General features: G+C 39.2%; 2 long non-coding RNA genes across 2 annotated transcripts in view; one reads left to right on the top strand and one right to left on the bottom strand.

The window, feature by feature from the left end:
* LOC116694668 (uncharacterized) overlaps positions 1-6820 on the top strand; it is an 11878-nt gene extending 5058 nt beyond the window's left edge. Inside the window, exon 3 of the long non-coding RNA XR_004333245.1 lies at positions 6747-6820. This is a non-coding gene — a long non-coding RNA (uncharacterized LOC116694668). The remainder of the gene's footprint in view (positions 1-6746) is intronic.
* LOC116694669 (uncharacterized) overlaps positions 6716-18815 on the bottom strand; it is a 16819-nt gene continuing 4719 nt past the window's right edge. The window contains exons 2-3 of the long non-coding RNA XR_004333246.1: positions 15634-15638; positions 6716-6727 (exon numbers count right to left, since the gene is read on the bottom strand). This is a non-coding gene — a long non-coding RNA (uncharacterized LOC116694669). The remainder of the gene's footprint in view (positions 6728-15633; positions 15639-18815) is intronic.

The raw sequence follows: 18815 nt of genomic DNA, 5'->3' as shown, positions 1-18815 counted from the left end.
TTGCTATATCTTTCTAATAATTCTCACATTTTTATTGTCTAATCTCAGCCAAACATTTGTGTGGCTGAATACTGATGTCCCGACAATGTTCACTTAAAGCAAAGTCACATTGCTGCAAAAAACATAAAATAAAAGTGTTGTCTCCTTTATTCAAATCAGCAGCACTCTGTATCGATCAGAGTGGTGAGTGCATTAGTGCCTAAACATGGACTCTCGCTCTCATGCTGGTAAAGCAATAAAGGGGCTATTGATCATGCTGCTGATCTGACTGCTGCCTTTTTTTCTGTGTATGTGAAGCTAGTAGTTGGCTGGTATGATGTAACAACCCGGTCTCATGCCAGTTTGTAAAATGGTCGCGTTATTTTGATTTGTTGATTCGTGTACCGGTCACGATTTTTGAACGTGAACATTTCACGAACTGCCATGACAATGGGCTGCTCTGGGGGACGCAACAATGGGGAAATGAAACGCCACGCGGAACAGTGACGACAACTCACATCGGGACACTATCAGTGGTCTCTGGGGGACGCAACGGCGGGGAAATTAAACACCACACGCCAGCGACAACAACAGGACGTGATCCCCGGGCGCAGGGACATGATCCGCGGCCTCTGTGGCATGCAACAACGGGGGAAAGGCACCGCCACACGCAGGACACATTTGCGGTTAGGAAGAGAATAACGCAGAAAGTAACTCCAAAATGTCGGACACGAAAACCGACAACCGCCAACCGGCCCGTCAGACACCACCTACCAAGAGCCTGGGTCTGACCGAGGTTTCTGCCTAAAAGGAAGTTTTTCCTCGCCACTGTCGCACTGTTGCTTGCTCTGGAGGAGACTACTAGAACTGTTGGGTCCTTGTAAATTCTGGAGTGTGGTCTATCTGTACAGTGTCTTGAGATAACTCTTGTTATGAATTGATACTGTAAATAAAATTGAATTGAATTGAATTGAAAAGTCCTGTGTTGTTTAATCCATCCACCACCCTGACCAACATCCTTGCGCAGATTTTTGGCTTTCAATACTACTTGCTACCGTAATCGTTCTGTGATCACAAAATAGGCTTCCCATTCAACTACATTACAGAAATAATAACAGTAACGTGACTTGTACACAAATCAATAGATAAATAATGTGACTATTTCACAAACTGCCATGAGACTGGGCTGGATTAGACAAGCCTACAATATTGACAGCAGGTAGTGCACCACATTGTTTACTGTGTTGCGATTTGATTATTAATATTATACATTATTACTGTAAAAAATTTAACTGCAATAATCTAACTGTTGATACAGTATGTATTTGCCACATTGGAATGACAGGTACAGCCTACTGATTTTGGCATACCTTATTTTTCACAAGCCACTGTCTACCAAACAACATTTGTTATCACATACAGCAAACATCTCCGCACTATCCACAAGCTGCATGTCCCCAGAACACACCGTAAAAAACGTGGTCTCTGTAGACAGCCCAGGGTCTGCAAATGGCAACAAAACAAACTGTGCCCACCTGCACCAAGAAGCATACACAAAGTGTTCCACCGTTCCAGCCAATAACCGACGAAAAGGATTTGGGAGTGGGGGTTGGGGGGTTTAGTGCGTGGAAGCACAGAAGGGAGGCGGATGGAATGGGATGAGGAGGAGGGAGGGGCAAGCTAGTCCCGTTTTGTTTGAAAATGCTTTGAACGTCAACTAGAAGTAACATCACCCAACATCAGAATACCTTTAAAGGTTACATATATATATATATATATATATATATATATATATATATATATATATATAAGTGACAATACTGCTGTTCATATTACGGGCCCAAAGTGTCAAGTAATGAGGTGAACATGTTTAAAAGAAATCCCTGTGAGCCAAAACCTCAGATTTCCCACTGTTCTGAATTATCCGGTTTCAACAGTTTTTTTCTACTCTTGGTTCATATGATGTCAAATGTGTGTTTTGGACACATGGTCATTTGCTACAAGCAGGCATTGTTAATGTTACATGCCCTGCCATGTAGCTACATGCTAATGTTAGGAAAAGCTGTGATCTTAGCTGTCAATATTGTTAATTTCTCCCAAATGTTTGCTGCATTTTCCTGAAGGAAAATGACCGGTTGTGAAGTTCTTGGTTTAGAAGTCTTTAGTGGTGAATTTTTACAGTATAAAGTCTTGCTATATACTCCATTGCAGTCAGTCTCCACTTGCAACGGACCGTACAGAGACAGCAACTGCAGGGCATAGATGCAGAGATTTCCGAGCTCTGGAAACGCAGACAAATCAGAACAGACTGGGCTTTTACGATAGGGGGTTTAAAGAGACAGGCACTCCAACAAAGCGTCTCAGGCAGCCATGGGCAGAATGAGAAATGTAAAGTGTTTTTTGAACATTAAAGCATGTAAACATGTTGTAGTAGAAACATAAAATACAAGTATGAATCTGAAACGGTATAGAATAGGTCTCTTTTATGTTGATGTGCTTAAATTAATGATTTAACAGTTTATCTGTCAGGTTTCAACTCCTAAAATTGATGTGACACAATCAGCTAGAGAGAACATATATCACTTAGCTGTATTTGTTGTTGGAACTACAAAAACACTACTTTTACTGTTAGTGGAGGGATTTCCCTCAACTGTCATCTTTGGCTGAGTACAGACACTGGCCAAACTGCTAAAAGTTTGATTTTGATTAATTCAAGTTACTCATGGAACTCACTGTAATAAAGCAGAGAAGCACTGCAACACTAGCAAGCTTAGGAGAACAAAACAGTGACGAAAGGATCCGCATTTGAACAGCTTTATTTCAGCTGATTCCAGTCCTTTAAAATATGTCTGGTCAGCCCCCATACCAATCCTTAGCATTGGTGTGAGACTTTATTAATTAATTTATGCCGCACATTACTCTTCACATTGTTCCTCAAATGATATTACCAAAAATTATTCTGTACACATTTCTAGGGCTATAACAAAGTAGTATAAAGGTTTAATTACATTCCTGAGTTTTTGCATCAGTGTGCACAATGTCCTCATGGTGTCACTTAATCTCAGCGTAAATACAGCTAATTGCCCGCTCTCTTGTGTGGTACAGGGCTATTTATCTCCCTCTGTAACATCTTTTAATTATGATTAAAATGAGATATTATAATGACATTGCTCATATGTCACCTCCTATTCACACCACTCTGTCATTTGGGCTCCTGGCATTTGCATTTTATTGTGTAACTCTGTTTTGCAGAAATTAAGAAAATGCTTTGAATATCTGAAAGACCCCATTTTCTTCACCAATCTTTGTCCATTATGTGTGTCTGATCATTTTGTTTCTCCTAAAATGGTTTTTGAAATAGAATTTACTGTGTGCTTCTGTACATCTGTCCCACTCATTTTGCTCAGAAGTGAAGCAAAAAAAAAGTTGGGTGTGTGTGTGTGTGTGTGTGTGTGTGTGTGTGTGTGTGTGTGTGTGTGTGTGTGTGTGTGTGTGTGTTTGTCGTGTATGGAGTGGGTGGTTTTTGTGAGATTATGTGCATGTAAATGTGCGTAATTCTGTTGTAGTTCAGGGACTTAGTTTATTAGTGGCCGATCTGATTACAGTGATTATGAAAAATCTCCAGATTTTAGGTTAAGTGAAATGTAAATTTTACAGTCAGTGTTCAACAGGTCTCTTTAATATGTGTGCCAGGTGGGAGGGCGTGATTGTGAGAGGGAGAAAACAGAAAAAGCAGAGAGGTGGGCTGTGTGTGTGTGTGTGTGTGTGTGTGTGTGTGTGTGTGTGTGTGTGTGTGTGTGTGTGTGTGTGTGTGTGTGTGTGTGTGTGTGTGTGTGTGTTAGAGGGAGGTGAGGATGAAGGAGGAGGAGGTGAATCCATGATTAAGCGGCATTGCCCTTGCATGTTTCAGAGAGGGGAGAGGAAGGAGGTGAGCCTTGCAGCATTAGCATTCTGCCCATGCTCCTGGAGGAGTCTGCTATGGCCCTGTACAGATGCTCCACTGCCTTTCAGATTACTGAATAGATACTTCTCAGACACTTCAGTCTGGATGCACACAAACCAGTTGTTTTCCAAAACTGTTTTAGGTCCACTGCATAGTGAATCTACTTAATTTGTTAATATAGTTAGTTATGGTGTGTCTATTCACCTGATCTTAGCTGTGTTGTCTCTTAATCGATCTCATTTTAAAGTTGTGAGTGATTATTTGGACAGTGTATTTGCTACCTTATTTTTATTTACATCCCTAATTTGGGTAAATGTAAGGTACATGACAAGTAAAACAATCTTGCCTTCAAGTGGCGGACTGATTTTGAGCTGAGTTCAAAACTCATCATGTATGAATTAAATTTAAATCCTTGCTATGCTGCCAAAACCCTTGGGGATGTTATTTGTAGTTGTGACAGAAAGCACTGTAGGGTTACTGGTATGCAGAGTGAGGCGCTCCAGCACATAGAAGAGCTGCTGGCCTGACGGGGCAACTTTTGACATTTCTAGTACTGTGCTGCATTATAATTTTATAATATGAGTCTAACAAAAAACTACATCACAAACTAAACTTTTGTTCTTTGCATCTCTGAGCACTACCAACTCCCAAATCCACACAACAGACAAAGGTGTCCCAGTTTACATTACGTATGTGACACAGATCTGAATATGAGAAACACAAACCTGAGAGCAGCATTTTTTTTCAGATTAGATTAGGACAGGATTTTTTATAACGTAATTACAGAGACAATGAATTTACTTAAGCTATCTAGATTTAGAAGGTAGGCACATTTTAAGTAATTATTCAACTCAATTTATACACACATTTAGGCAATGTGAATGGCATGCAGAAAGGAATAAAAGTTGAGTTTATCCACACCTCTGTTTATTTCCTGTTTTCTGGTGAAGTCCACACTAGTCGATTGTCAAACTCATACAATCCAATATTCCAAAACGATTTGCCGTTGTCATGCCCTTAGTATTGACTGTGTAGAAACAGGCTGTAACCTGACACCACAGTGGAGCCAGGAGAGCTTTTCTGTCAGATTCGCTGTGTTCCCTTGGAAGGAATCACTGCACGTGGGTAGGCACTTTTAATGACATTTTGAACGTCTTTAGAGGCTGAACATTTTTAAAACTTGACCTGTTTAAGCCCGTTGGGTGCTAACACGATGTAGACAGCACCGATTGTTTTTGTTTTTCTTGCTACTGACAGCACTCCAAATTTACAAACAACAGAGCTACGTGTTGAAATCAATCGGAATTGTCCTTCAAGCTAGGTAATTTTCATAAATTGTCATGAACTATCCTTATTTGGCAGAATTTTTTGAAGGCAGCCTCACAGCAACATAGTTATTTAAATTAAGAGATAATCTAGATATGCAAACATTAAATGCTGAAAACTGCTTTTACTCATTCACCAAACCGACAAGACAACTACCATTCATTAAAGATAGATGTGTGTCAAACCACATTATTATATACATGTTTCAAGATGTAAGTAAAATGTATCTGTGATGAAATGTTGAAGTGTCTTTAAGAGTTGTTTTGATAAGAAAACATGACCTTCAGTTTCTGCCTAATCGTGTGTTGGGCTCCCTGTCTGAGAAAAGACTATTGGCCTCTTTTGCACACAGACAAAGTTTCTTTGTTGCCCTCTGCTTCCATGCACTGTGGAAATGGACGACAGCGTAAATACAAACAACATAGGGGAGTTATGCACTTTTTATTTTTTTTGTACTGCTTTGACTTGTACTTAAAATAACCTTTGAGACATCTTTGAGTGAAGTGTTCATGGTAGAAATGTCACACGGGTCAACCATTAGTGAATGAGATTCTCTGGGAGCAGAACCTGTTATTGGTCCCATGACTCAGCATTTCCTGGCACCTGCATCCCAAAGTGGGATTTGAGCTGGATGCAAGGATTTGATGCTTTTGTGTTTGATGCAGCTTTAATTGCATTACCTATGGTGTAGAAGTCGGGTCCGCCACCTGTCTTTGATACATGACATGTTGCTCTTTAGATAACATTTCCATTTAATTCCCTTCCTTTTAGGCTCATGGTAAGGGTTTGTTTTCACTTGCATCACTTTCAACCACAGGACTATATTTTTCTCTGCAAACATGATGCAGCTGTATTTCACTGATCGGCAAAATTCTCTGCAAAATCTTTCGGCCTGAATTAGGAATACTGGTCGTAATAAAGCCTGTGTAAAAACTGTAATGATTTATCTTTAAAAAGGTACATGCATTAATCCAAAAAGCAATGATCTCAATCCCACAGAGAGTCATTTAATCTCATCATGCTTAGTAACAACTAGAGCCAGACGGTTACATTAAAAATATAATAATATACAGTACAAAGGCAGATTTCTGTTTTTATATTTTATTAACAAATGCATATCAAAGATTTTGGTATTGCTTTTGGGTATATTTAAAGCTTGCACCCCAGCAACTATTTCTTAATGTACATTAACATGTTACCAATTGGACTGAGATAGTCTACCTTCTCAGTTTCATTCCATACCTCTCCCGACCCCCTAAGTCTAAATTTAATTAGAATTTACTGGATGAAACATGTACATATAGGCGGAGGTGGGAAAAGTATTAAAATATTGTACTCAAGTAAAAGTACCAATACTTTGATGAAATATTACTCAAGTACAAGTAAAAATACCTATCTGAAAAATTACTCAAGTAAAATTAATAAGTAGTTCTTTTAAAATGTACTTTAAGTAAAAGTTACTAAGTTACATTTGACAAACTGTAAAATGGGGTGGGAGTATCTCTCCCATGTAGTGAAAATAGGACAAGGGGTCTTATATCCAAAACTATTTTGTTTTTAATTGAAGAAAAAATCTATGCAAATCTATAAACATCCATACAAATGTATACAAATGTATCTACAACATAACACATGTCACACGTGACAAGAAAGAAGAATAATGGACAATTTTAGTTCAGACCACCCCGTAAAAAATGTTTCCCAACAATCAATTGAAAGTGAAAGTACCATAAACAACAGTTATAATGCAAATCAAGGCCAAATCACGTGTTTCGACTCCTTAAATGGGTTAGACCCTAATGTTCACAGCCCAGACTAGCAGCTAGCTTCTACACACTTAAGTAGCCCGTGTGAGCTAATTAGATGTATGTGATTTAATTTATCCAGTCTCCTACATACATTGTACTATGGAAGGGGTGAGTAATTAAACTACAAATACAAACCCAATTCTTTTCAATATTAATTTTATGTCAGGCGGTGTCACTTTCTTAAATGTCGCTTTTTTCTCTAGGCATATTTGCACCACCAAAGTCCACCAAACACTGTTTAATAAACGCCCCTTCAGAAAATGGCTTACTGTTTTTGGCGATTTTGTGAAATATCACAAAGCTGGTCTGGACTGCTGCATCCCTGGATGCCGTCTTGCTTTTGCAGCTTAACTAGCAAAGCTTCAGATGTCCGTACCCGCTCTGCATCAGTAAAGTTGTATTTCTCTGTGTGTTTAGTATAATAGTGGTGATTCAAATTATAATCCTTTTACACAGCGATATGTTCTTCTTCTACTTCTTTTTAATTGCGACTTGCAACCAGAGAAGAAGAAGCTGCAAACGTTTGTACCAAATGGTTCGCACAAAAAAAAGAATGCCCAGTGTCACAGCCCGATGTGAGTCGAGTGCAGATGTGAGTTGCCTACAAGATACTAACGAGAGACTTCAATGTCAATACAGTAAAAATGGACTTACTTAATGAAGTTAGTTCACCGCGTCACGGCATTTTGAGCCGACGTTAGCATTCAAACAATCATAGATAGCCAAAACGTTGTTGAAATCATTTCCATCTTCTGTTATTGTTTGTAATGAGAAAAGTTTATTTCATGGATTTCACAAATTTCAGTATGACATGTTAACTGTAAACTGCATGAACAACTCACATCTCACTCATTTGACTCATATTTTACTCGACGGATAGGATTTGTAATGTAGCAAAATATAATACTTTACTCAAAACGTAATCAAGTACATTTTAAAATCTACTTGCCAAACTCTGTCAATGAATATCCTGTGCAGTGAATCATCATGGAAAATTTTAGCCTTATGTTCTCAGACTGGGTATGTATTTTCTAAATTTCACTTTCAGAATCCACAGTTGATGATTTTCTTTCCTGTCAAACTGTGAAATGATTCATTATCACCATGGGTAAGGACAGAGCACATAAGAGGATGTTGATGGAGCTCCATCCATCTTAACACGTGCAAATGTATGCACAGATCCTGTGCTAAACTGCAGCCTCAAGTATGGATATAAATTCACCATAAGCTGCATCTAAGTTGTCTGCTGAGCTGTTTATGCTGTGCTCGTTAATAAACTTTTTCTTCTGTTGACCATAGGTGTCCCTAATTCCTGGTTATCTTACTGACCCCAGCCATTTCTTCATCTCTGTGAACGCTGTCTAAACTCTGTTCACCTAATCAGGGCTATTGGGTACTTAATGATATTTGTATTTCTTTGGGCTCACGGTTATAAAACTGCCATCTATAGTAATGTAAATAACTTACAGTCCCCAATCTTTCCAATAAGATTTAATTTTTCATTGCACATGGATGCACATAGTGTTAGTCCTTTAGGACCCAGATGTACTGGAGGCAGCTTCTTGTTGCCTTATTTTTCATGGAGCAAACCATGTATTATGGTCCTCCTACTGTGCCCCAGGTTTGAGGATGTTGTTGTCATTAATTCTGGGCTCAGCGTAGTATTGCTGCAACCCATTACAATCCCACACCTCCATCTTGGCTCTGTGGTGATGCATTGCTTCACACTTCTCATTAATAACCCTCGCTGCATGTAGCTTGGTGGGGGAAGAGACACGGAAAGAGGGCTACAACATACCATGAATCCTGCTGGTCAACATAGGCGCAGAGAAGAAAAAGCAATTGGCAGTGCATTGAAGGGAGAAATAGACCACCTGTATAGGCTAATCATTAAGATAATCCAATAGATGGGCTAAAACAACATCCATCTTAAAGTAGCTATTTCTACTGATGCTGGGAAATGGTTTGATAGTATTTAACTACGTGTCGGGTGTAAAGAGGTTCTGAGGTTAAGGACATTAAGCTTTTAGGAGATTAAACAAAGTTATTTTTTTAGGTAAAAAGTCTGTATTAAAAGTAAAAATAGCATTCCAGTGGCCCTCTTCTGGACTTTGCAAGAGTGGAATATGATTGGTAATAACTATTGATGGGGTACTGTGTGGGGTCCTAATGTTTTTTAGAAAGAGCCCAGTGTTTTTCTTTTTATTGCTTTCCCAAGTTTGGGTAGAAGTAAAAAAAAAAAAAAAAACATCAATTTACCAAGAAACATGCATCTAATTAGCTCTAGCTCACTGTCAAAAATCCAAAAAATCTTTGTTGAAACCTTGGAATTACTCTTAATCATGAAGTCAGCAAAATTAAATGAAAACAAAGAGTTTTTATTTACCTTCATTTTAGTGCAGCTTTTTTGTCAACAATATTGCAGGTTGATATTGCCACAGTCAGTATTTAATCTAACCTCTGAGTTGATTTACCCTGAGATGGGAAATTTGGGAGTTTTAGGTTACAGAACAGCTGATTTGAGTTGGTTCAATCTACTCCGGGTAGGTTGACTCAGAGTTAAGCGTGTGCACCATCACTATAAAAAGGCAGCATGAATGGAGCCACACTACAATTCAACATGAAAACAACCACAAACAAACCAGTCGGCGAAATTACTCAAGTGCACTTACAGTGAGTTTGAACATGTATTTCATTCAAAAAGCAACACAGTGGCTGCTGCAAAAGAGAAAGAATTTGCGTGGGAAAAAATTGCTGCAAGAATTAACGTTTGAGTTCCAATATAGTGTATTATTTTCATATTTAATCATTAGTATAATATTACTGGCGAAACAGTATTGAACCTATAATCTATTTAGGTGCAATCCTTCGGATAAAAAACGTCCTAGGCCTACTAATGCCATTCTGAGACTGGAGCACCATCATTAACAGAATTATAATTCATAATCTTTTATATCAAAGGGTTTACATCATTCACCTGCAACACCGTGGAACATCTGTTTAATGTCTCTTACTGTTTTGTCTCCAGGGACTTTAGTGATTTGGGGACAGACAAGGTTATGTAGGCTACATAACTGATAGACTAGGAAGAAAAAACGATAGTGCTCAAACAGGTAAGTTAGCTGGAGATGAAAATACATCTATAGTCAGGGCCTCAATATCATCTCCCATACCATAGTCATAGTCAGTTACCATAGTAACTAAAGTTACTGTTGGAAAAATGTAACTGTTAACTAAACGTCTCTTACTTTTGTGTGTTCTAATAGCCATCTTTGTTCCAGGGTCACAAACCTTCCCAGCTATCTTCAAACACTAAAGGCCAGGTTTCTCCCCTTTCTTCCTGTTGCTTATCCATCTTGAGTTTTTAATTGCCTTTGAGATGGCGCAACTGTTTAGGGCATTGCGACCATGGAGATGGGAGGTGTTTCAATGTATAAAGTGGAGACTTTGTCGTCTTTTGGTAATTTTTTTTCCAACAGCTTGGTCCTTCGAGCTGGATCCCAACATCCCTTCCTCCTCCCAGGTTTGGAACCTGAAAACCGTGCACGGGGAGGGGGAGTCAAAGAGGCCGGGATTCCGCTGGTGGGGAGGAAGGATGACGGGATCCAATATTACTGGACTAAAGTGGTTCCAGTGATTCTTTGATGTCTTTTGGAAATATTTTTTCTAACAGTTACCTTTCTTTCTAAAACTGGAGTTGCCCCTCTCTCAGGTTTGATTAACCTCCCTTTCTGAGACAGAAAACCTAGCGTTTTCCTCATCTCAGGGTAAACAAACTCAGTTTTTACCAAACCTGCTTTCTGAAACATGCCTCAGGCAACTGGAGCTGTGCTGCTTTAATTACACATGACACATTCTACTCAACATTCAGTGCAGTCAGAATGCACAAATTCTGTCCTATGCAGTGAAAAAAAAAAAAAGAAGATTAATGAGTCTCATTTAAAGAAGATAACAAAAACTTCACAAGATGGTGCTGCACAGTTTGTACAGTTGCATACAGGACAAAATAAAACATGTGTAACTTGCCACCATGTGACTGTGAACCTCCATGGCAAGGCATTTTGGCACACCACAGCCACCAGAATTAACAGTGTGTTGAGTGGCACAGTCAGGACTCACCAGTGGCTTCATCACACTGCCACTTGGTGGGCTTCCTCATTAATTGAAATTATTGTGACGAGGTCAGCTACAGAGCTGCACAATTAATTGCACATTTTACCTCGATAACGATAAACAAACAATAATTTAAAAAAATTGGGATTTGACTACGGATACTGCGTCTTTTTTTATTTTTTGTATAAAGTTAAAAACATTTGCATGATACACATTTAAATAGGCTATACAACCTATTTCTTAACTGCTAATTAACTTGTTAGTCCTAACTTTGAACCAGTTATTAAGAGAATGCCAGGCAGACACACAGCTGACAACCTTAAATGAATGAATCCGTGAATCATAGGGTGTGGTCTAGACCTACTCTATCTGTAAAGTGTCTCGAGAAGTCTCTTGTTATGAATTGATACTGTAAATAAAATTGAATTGAATTGACAGTGGTTGCTTCATGTAGTTTTACAGTGGTTGGCATCCACAAGTGTTACGTTACCGGCATCTACTGGAGAGCGCTGGGATCGTCACTTGAGACACAAATTGTCTGTGACGGTGTGGAAAAACGGTCTCAAAAGTACCTATACAAACAGGAGATTTACAAATATATTTGCATTGAAAAATACTAAGTTCATTTACAAATGATGAAATATGAGTTAAAAATTTGATGCACGAACATAGATATGCATTTGCATTTATTTGTGCATTGTGTTTTACAAGTTGCAAATGCTTTTGAGACTGTTTTAGCAACATACACTGGAGACAGACTCTAACATACACATCGCGGGCTGCCATGGACTTGTGTCAGTCCCACAAGCGGTTTCAGGAAAGTGGCTGTATGTGTCCGACAATGCACAAAACATCAACACATTTACAAGTATTTTAGAGCCTCCCGGACAGATGAACTGAGATTCCGTTTCCTGCATTTCAGTCAACGGTTAATGATCGGTTAACATATTTCAATGTGCATTCTTTTGGAAGGCTGGCTGCCAAAAATTGCCACTTATACTACCTACTTAATTAGCCTGAGTTAAACGCTAGCTATCAGGAAACATAAGGTAGTATCTGGTGTGTGCGTGTGTGTGTGTTTGTGTGGGCTCGCCGCCGCATTCGGTAGAATGTTTTTAAGGAGAAATTATCGTCATTAAGAAAAGTACGATGAAAACAGCTTCAGAATTTCGATGTCGCTAAATTTTTGATTTATCGTTCAGCCCTAGCCAGCTACGTGACTTTTATATCAGCTGATACCCAAAAGATTTAAATCATATACAGATTATTTCATAAGATTGTTAACACACATTTAACAGACTATGTATTTGGCTCTTTGCTTTTTTTGTAAAAATTTGTATGACAATTGATTCATACATAATTGTGACAGCCTTATTTGTAACATAGCAGAAGTCTGAGTATTTATTCAAACACTAATTTTAGTTAGTTCCATGTTGTTTTAATAGAGAATAAAGTAAGAAATATTTCCAGCTGATCATGATATTATTTAGAGAATGTTCTACAAGGCCTGTTTTTTTTAATGCAGTGTAACAGTTTGAACGGATCTTTAGTCTCTGAGGAGCAACTTGCAGCTCGACGTTAAAGCTCCTGAAAACAGGGAGTGACGAATTTGTTCTTTGAGTTTTTTTGCTCAGGAGATTTAAAGAGTGTGGATTTAAACTTACCTGCAGACATGGAAATCTACTTTTTGTCCTCATATTTAGATCTAGTTTTAAAATATTAAACTATGAGGAAACTGCATCAGTATCTAAAGAATAACTACTGAAGTACAACCATCTGGGGAGACTTCCTCTGCAATTCTAAGGAGAGCTGTTTTCTCTGGACTCTGCCTGTACACAACAAATGCTTAACTGTCTTAAACCGGAGAGGTTATAAAGTGCCACCACTTAGCTGATAGTTAGATCATCACCTATTGTAAGTGTGGAAATCCAGACATATCGCTCCATCTGCTGGGAGGAAACTGCTTGTGTTTGGGTTCTTATCCATTCAAAAGCCATGTGTTCACAGATGCATGGATTTATGTGCCTTTATTAGGTGAGAAGAGGTCAGGGTATTTTATGTGTCTTTCAAAAACAGCAGTGATATCATCATCCCAAAACAAATCTGTCACTGACCACTGAAATCTTTTCTTCTGACCAAAACCCAGATGCTCTAGAAATAGGTTGTTTGTAACTTGTTTGTTTGATAATAATAATAATAGCAGCGGTAAGAATCAGATAACAAGCAAGGGCGTCGATACAGTCTACTCTTTCCCGGATTTCTCATCCCCAGAGTGTAACTGGTGTCTGTAGCTGAAGCTCAGTTTCTTTGCTTAGAAGATATTGTTTCCCCAAGTGAGGGCTATGCTGTGGATTCTTCTTTCATCGTTCCTCTGCACAGCTCTGAACTAGACAACCTTTAAGATAAATGGTGGTAGGGGAGAGGTAGTCAGATTTGTTAAGTGGGAACAATTGGGTGTCGTTTTCTCAATGGACATCCATTAGTAATAGTAGCCTTGCATTTCATTGTTCAACTTGTTAGAAATGACATTCATTCCTAGTGAGCACAAATGAGTGTAAGAATAGACACTGAATGTTGCAGACTTTGGGGAAACAACGGTGATCTCCAGGATAACCTTCCCATTGTAGATTTTTATGCAGCAGTATACAGTATATAATAACATAAAGTACTGAATTTTTGGACATTATTATAAAAACAGCATCACCAACTTAAATTAAAAGATGGTTAATATAAATACAACATAGGTAAAGTGCAATTCGAAACTTGTATGTAAAAGAGCACACAGCCAACTGTGTCAGTGTGAGCAAACAAAACAAAATATCGTCATAAACAAACAAAACTTCACAACTATAACCCCCCATTGTCATCATCATCACTGTCACCATCCTAATCATCAAAAAACAACAAATTATTCATCAAATGAGATTTGGGAGTGTAAATATGTGTGAGTGTTTATCTGATGAGCAAGTGGCACCTTCTACGACAGCCTCGGCCACAGTGTATAATTATGTGTGAATGGTGAATGGTTCCTGTACTATGTAAAAGCGCATTGAGTAGTTGTTAAGACTAGAAAAGCGCTATATTGGAACTTCCCAGTTACATTGTGAGCTGATAAAGCCGCAAAAATAACAAACATATCTGCTTAATCAACTGAAGCAATGGGTAGTGTTTACTAATCACAAATAACTATGTTTTTTACCTTGTTCCTTAAAAACAGCAATATCAGCTACCATGTTGGTACTGGGAGAAAAAAACATTGACGCAGGGTTTTCTAAGTCAGCACTGATGATGCATTCTCTCATGCTGACCACTATGACATTACTTACAAGGTGACATATCATAAAAAATAATGCAGTGCAACAGTTGTCTTGCAAAGGCCTGGTTCAATGAGGGAGGAGCTGTGCAGACCACAGCTTTATTTTAAATGAGCCTGAGAGTGAAATAAATATATAAGTCTCAGAATCAATTTTCTTCAGAAGTGTGTGTCACAGTTCATCACACTCCATCATTGGCTTCAGAAATTGAAGTGAGTGAGCCACTTACAAATGTGACAAGTGTGTAAGACGGGCCTTTTTATGTCTGTTCTTGAAACAGTATCACGGTATGTCAACCCAACAGCCTGCTCTGGGGGACGACAACGGCCGCCGGGACACGATCCGCGGTCTCTGTGGGACACAACAACGGGGAAATGAAACGCCACATGCAGTAGAAGGTGACAACAACTGCCGTCGGGACACGATCCACGGTTTCTGGGGGATGCAACAACCGGGAAAGGAAACGCCACACGCTACAGACAACAACGGGACGGTTGAGGTTAGGAAAAGAACAACAGGGAAAGGACCGGTCACACACAGGAGACGGCAACAACAACGGGACGGTTGTGGTTAGGAGAAGAAGAATGTGGAAAGGAACTGCCACACGTGGGACACAATCCCTGGTTTTAGGGATGAAAGGCCTGTGTTGTTTGACCCATCCACCAGCCCAACCAACCTCCTTACATGGATTTCCGGCTTGTCATTACCGCTCGCTACCATAATTGTGCTGTTATCACAAAAGATTCTTCCCTTTAAAATACATTAGTTTAAAATTTGTACTCACCACCACATAAGAAACAAGAAAATTGTGTCCCTGTACACCACGGGTGTCAAACTCAACTTCACTAAGGGCCACGCTGGAAAATAAGAATCAAATCAAGGGCCAGACATGTTTTGTTTATTGATATGCTTTTATTTAATTAAAAAAGTGAAATATCTTTGAATGCATTATTGCATATGTGACATAGCCTTCTCACTTTCAGTTTGGTCGACAAAGTCCTAAAGAAGTCAGGAAAAAGTTTGTCAGCCATCATGGAAAAAAAGAACCCAAAACGTTTGAAAAAGTGACAAAAACGTCGGCAAAAGTGACAACGTCGGAAAAAAGTTACAAATCGTCAAAAACTATGACAACAACGTCAGAAAAAGCAACAAAAACTAGGAGGGCCAAAATGTATTGTGGACCTAAAGTGATATGGGGCCGGATCATAATCTGCAAGGGGCCGGATTTGGCCCACGGGCCTTGAGTTTGACACATACACTGTACAAGAATCAATAGATAAAATAGGGTCACCATTTCACAAACTGCCGTGAGACTTGGCAGATTATACTGTGTAACACTTGTGTGTCTGTAACCATGTGTATACTGCACATTCATGATTCCCCACATTTGTTTGGCAAGGTTTTTTCAGGCACATACAGAAAAATTTTTAAGCATACAACACCAGTGTGCTTCCCTGAGACAAAGTAAATGTGCAATGCAGTTGTACCTTTCCTTTTTAACGCCCGTTGAGACTGATTGTTTTGTGCAGTGTCTGGTAGTGATTTTGTCAGAGATGTGGAAATCTTCCTCTTTGAGCCTGTAGCCCATTTTGCAGAGTAAAAACCTGAACCTACTTTATTTTTTTTGGGGCAGCTGGAAGTTGCTTTGTCTGCATTTTGCCAGCTTTTAGGTCACTTCAAGGAGTCAGGTCAATTCTCCTTTTATCCCGGCTGTTGTAATGATACCCGAGCTCTCAACCATCTTTGATGAAGCTGCAGTTTGTCTGAATAGTGTCTGATGAAGATCTTTTACTCACAACAAACTGTGATTGAAAGAACAGACTTAATAGCTAGAGCCTTAGTAAGTGGATCACAGCACATCTGGTTTGAAACAATATAGTAACAACTCAGTAGGAGAGTGATAATGACATACATTTGGTGGTAAATAGAGCTACAATTATGTATTATTAAAATAGCTGGGATCTCATCTTTATCACTTTATTAGTTTGTGAAGTCTTAAGGGGAATACTGCATCTATATCCTGCATGTATTTTAGAACGTAGCCACATACAGAAAGGATGACAGTACTAACCTCTAAAATGTCTCTTACAAATCCTGCAGAAAACTCACGCCAAGCTGTATCTCTGATAGCTAGAGCAGTAAATTGCTTGGTATTTCCCTCACACTTTCACATTTTCCACGTACACAAATCTGTAAAAAAAAAAAAAAAAAAAAAAAAAAAGACTGAGCTAGTCTCTTGGCACACAACGCTCCAGAAATACCTGCAGGTGATAACTAGCTGAGGTTTTGTAGCAGATGTCCTGTCACCTTCACCATTCAGAATGCATCATACCTGTGGGTGGAGGTGGTAATTAACTGTTGCTTTGTCTTTTTTAGATTGTTGCCATGACAGCTTTCTCTGTGCTCTCCCTTTCTTCACACCTTTATTTTCTCAACTGTCATCTACTTCCAGTCTCTCTTTATGCTCCTTTTCCCCTGAAAGTAATCCCATTTCTTTCTCTTTCTGTTGTCTTTTATTTAGTATATTTAGCATGTAATGATTCTGTAACGTAACAGGAAGGAAGTCAACACAGAATCCTCTCACCTCACTGTTTGTGTGTGTATTCATGAGTTTGGGGTCGTCCTCCTGACAGACAGCCCCTGCCATTTTGGTCAGATCAGCCGGCTCTGCCCATTAGGCTGTGGCCTGCATGTAGCAGCACAGTGTCTCAGCTGTTATCCATCTACAGAATGTTGGTGTGACAAGCGTTGGCCACTTCAGTTGGCTGCAGTTAACAGGACATCGCTACAAATAACACTGGGGTCTCATTTATAATACTGTGCTTAGGATCCTTAGTAAGTAGTTTTTTGTATGCCCAAAAGCCAAAAATGGTGTAAGCCAAAATTTCAGATTTGTAAAACCGTGTGTACACACATCTTTAAGCAATTTTACCTTCTTCTAATTCTTTTTCGGCCAGCATGTTTCCTTGGCTTCGGGAGGCACCAAAATCATGGTTGCAGTTGTCGCCGTGGTCCTGCTACACATCCTACGATGCCCTGTTACATCCTGCTGTGCTCTACTGTGCCCTGTATCGCCCTGCAGTGCCTTGCTATGCCCTTTTATGCCATGAACCACTACAAACTAGTATTTCTAGTCACTGTTCCATTATCTTTTATTGTGACTGTTGTTGCTATTCATAACATCCCCAACCGGCCCAGTCAGACACCGAATACCAAGAGCTTGGGTCTGTCCGAGATTTCTTCTTAAAAGGGAGTTTTTCCTCTCCACTGTCACACTAAATACTTGCTCTTGGGGGAATTACTAGAATTGTTGGGGCTTTGTATGGTGTAAGTGTGGTTTAGCATGAATGACGACGCTGTAGAGGAAATGTCCGTCATTCACTGAAATTATGCTAACATAGTTCCCCGGGAATTTGTGCTTTTATTTTTCTAACATTTAGATAACAACTTGTTTGCTAACTGGGTAGGACTGTTGATGGTAATTGTTGATTTTGTTTAGATGTGCCAAATTGTAATTACATATGTGATTAATGGTCGGACTAAGATATGTTAGCAGCAGCTGTCGGGGCTTGAGTAAGACCCAATAATTCCAATAATTCCCCCAAGAGCAAATGTTTACTGATATACATCACAATATACTGTACTGGTAAATTGATACTTAAAACTGTATATACTGGAATAGAGGATTATGCCAATACTTTGTACATTTTTAAAAGAATACAGTAATTGCATGTCACCAAAAGCGTGCACATGGGCAATCAGCCACCACAGTAAACTCATAACATAAGCCCTTCTCACTTCACAGTTACAGCTTAATTACAGACTCTCAATGCTTCTCGGTAAGGATCTGCAGTACAGTCAGTCAGTAGCTGGTGAACCAATCCATGACCCATTATCATCTCTCTAACTCTCAAAAACAAGTACGCCCACACCATATACTGATCATGACAGCATGTCATACCCCCCAACTGCTGTTCTGATGCAGCGGATGTTATGTTAGAACTGGCAGCTTCTCTGATTCCTGATAACACTGCAGCTCACTTCAGTCAAACAGCTCAGACTACTCCCATAGGCTCCTGTGCTTATAGGAAGGCAATAACATTAGATGAGCGTGCAATGGTGAGTTGATTACAACAATCTAATTATCTTTGAATTCACCCCAAAATGTGTAAACAATCAATTGCTAATTTCCTGTTGAGATCTTGCTAACTAGCATTTTATTGTGCGCTGTAGGAAAATGAATATTCATATAGGCCCATGTTTACTCTCAGTTGATCACTAGCATAATGTAAAGTCAGGTGTCTGACTCTCTCTCTCTCTCTCTCTCTCTCT

Source organism: Etheostoma spectabile, chromosome 8 (genome assembly GCF_008692095.1).
Source record: "Etheostoma spectabile isolate EspeVRDwgs_2016 chromosome 8, UIUC_Espe_1.0, whole genome shotgun sequence".
Lineage (NCBI taxonomy): Eukaryota > Metazoa > Chordata > Actinopteri > Perciformes > Percidae > Etheostoma > Etheostoma spectabile.
This window is presented reverse-complemented; position numbering and strand designations above follow the sequence as displayed.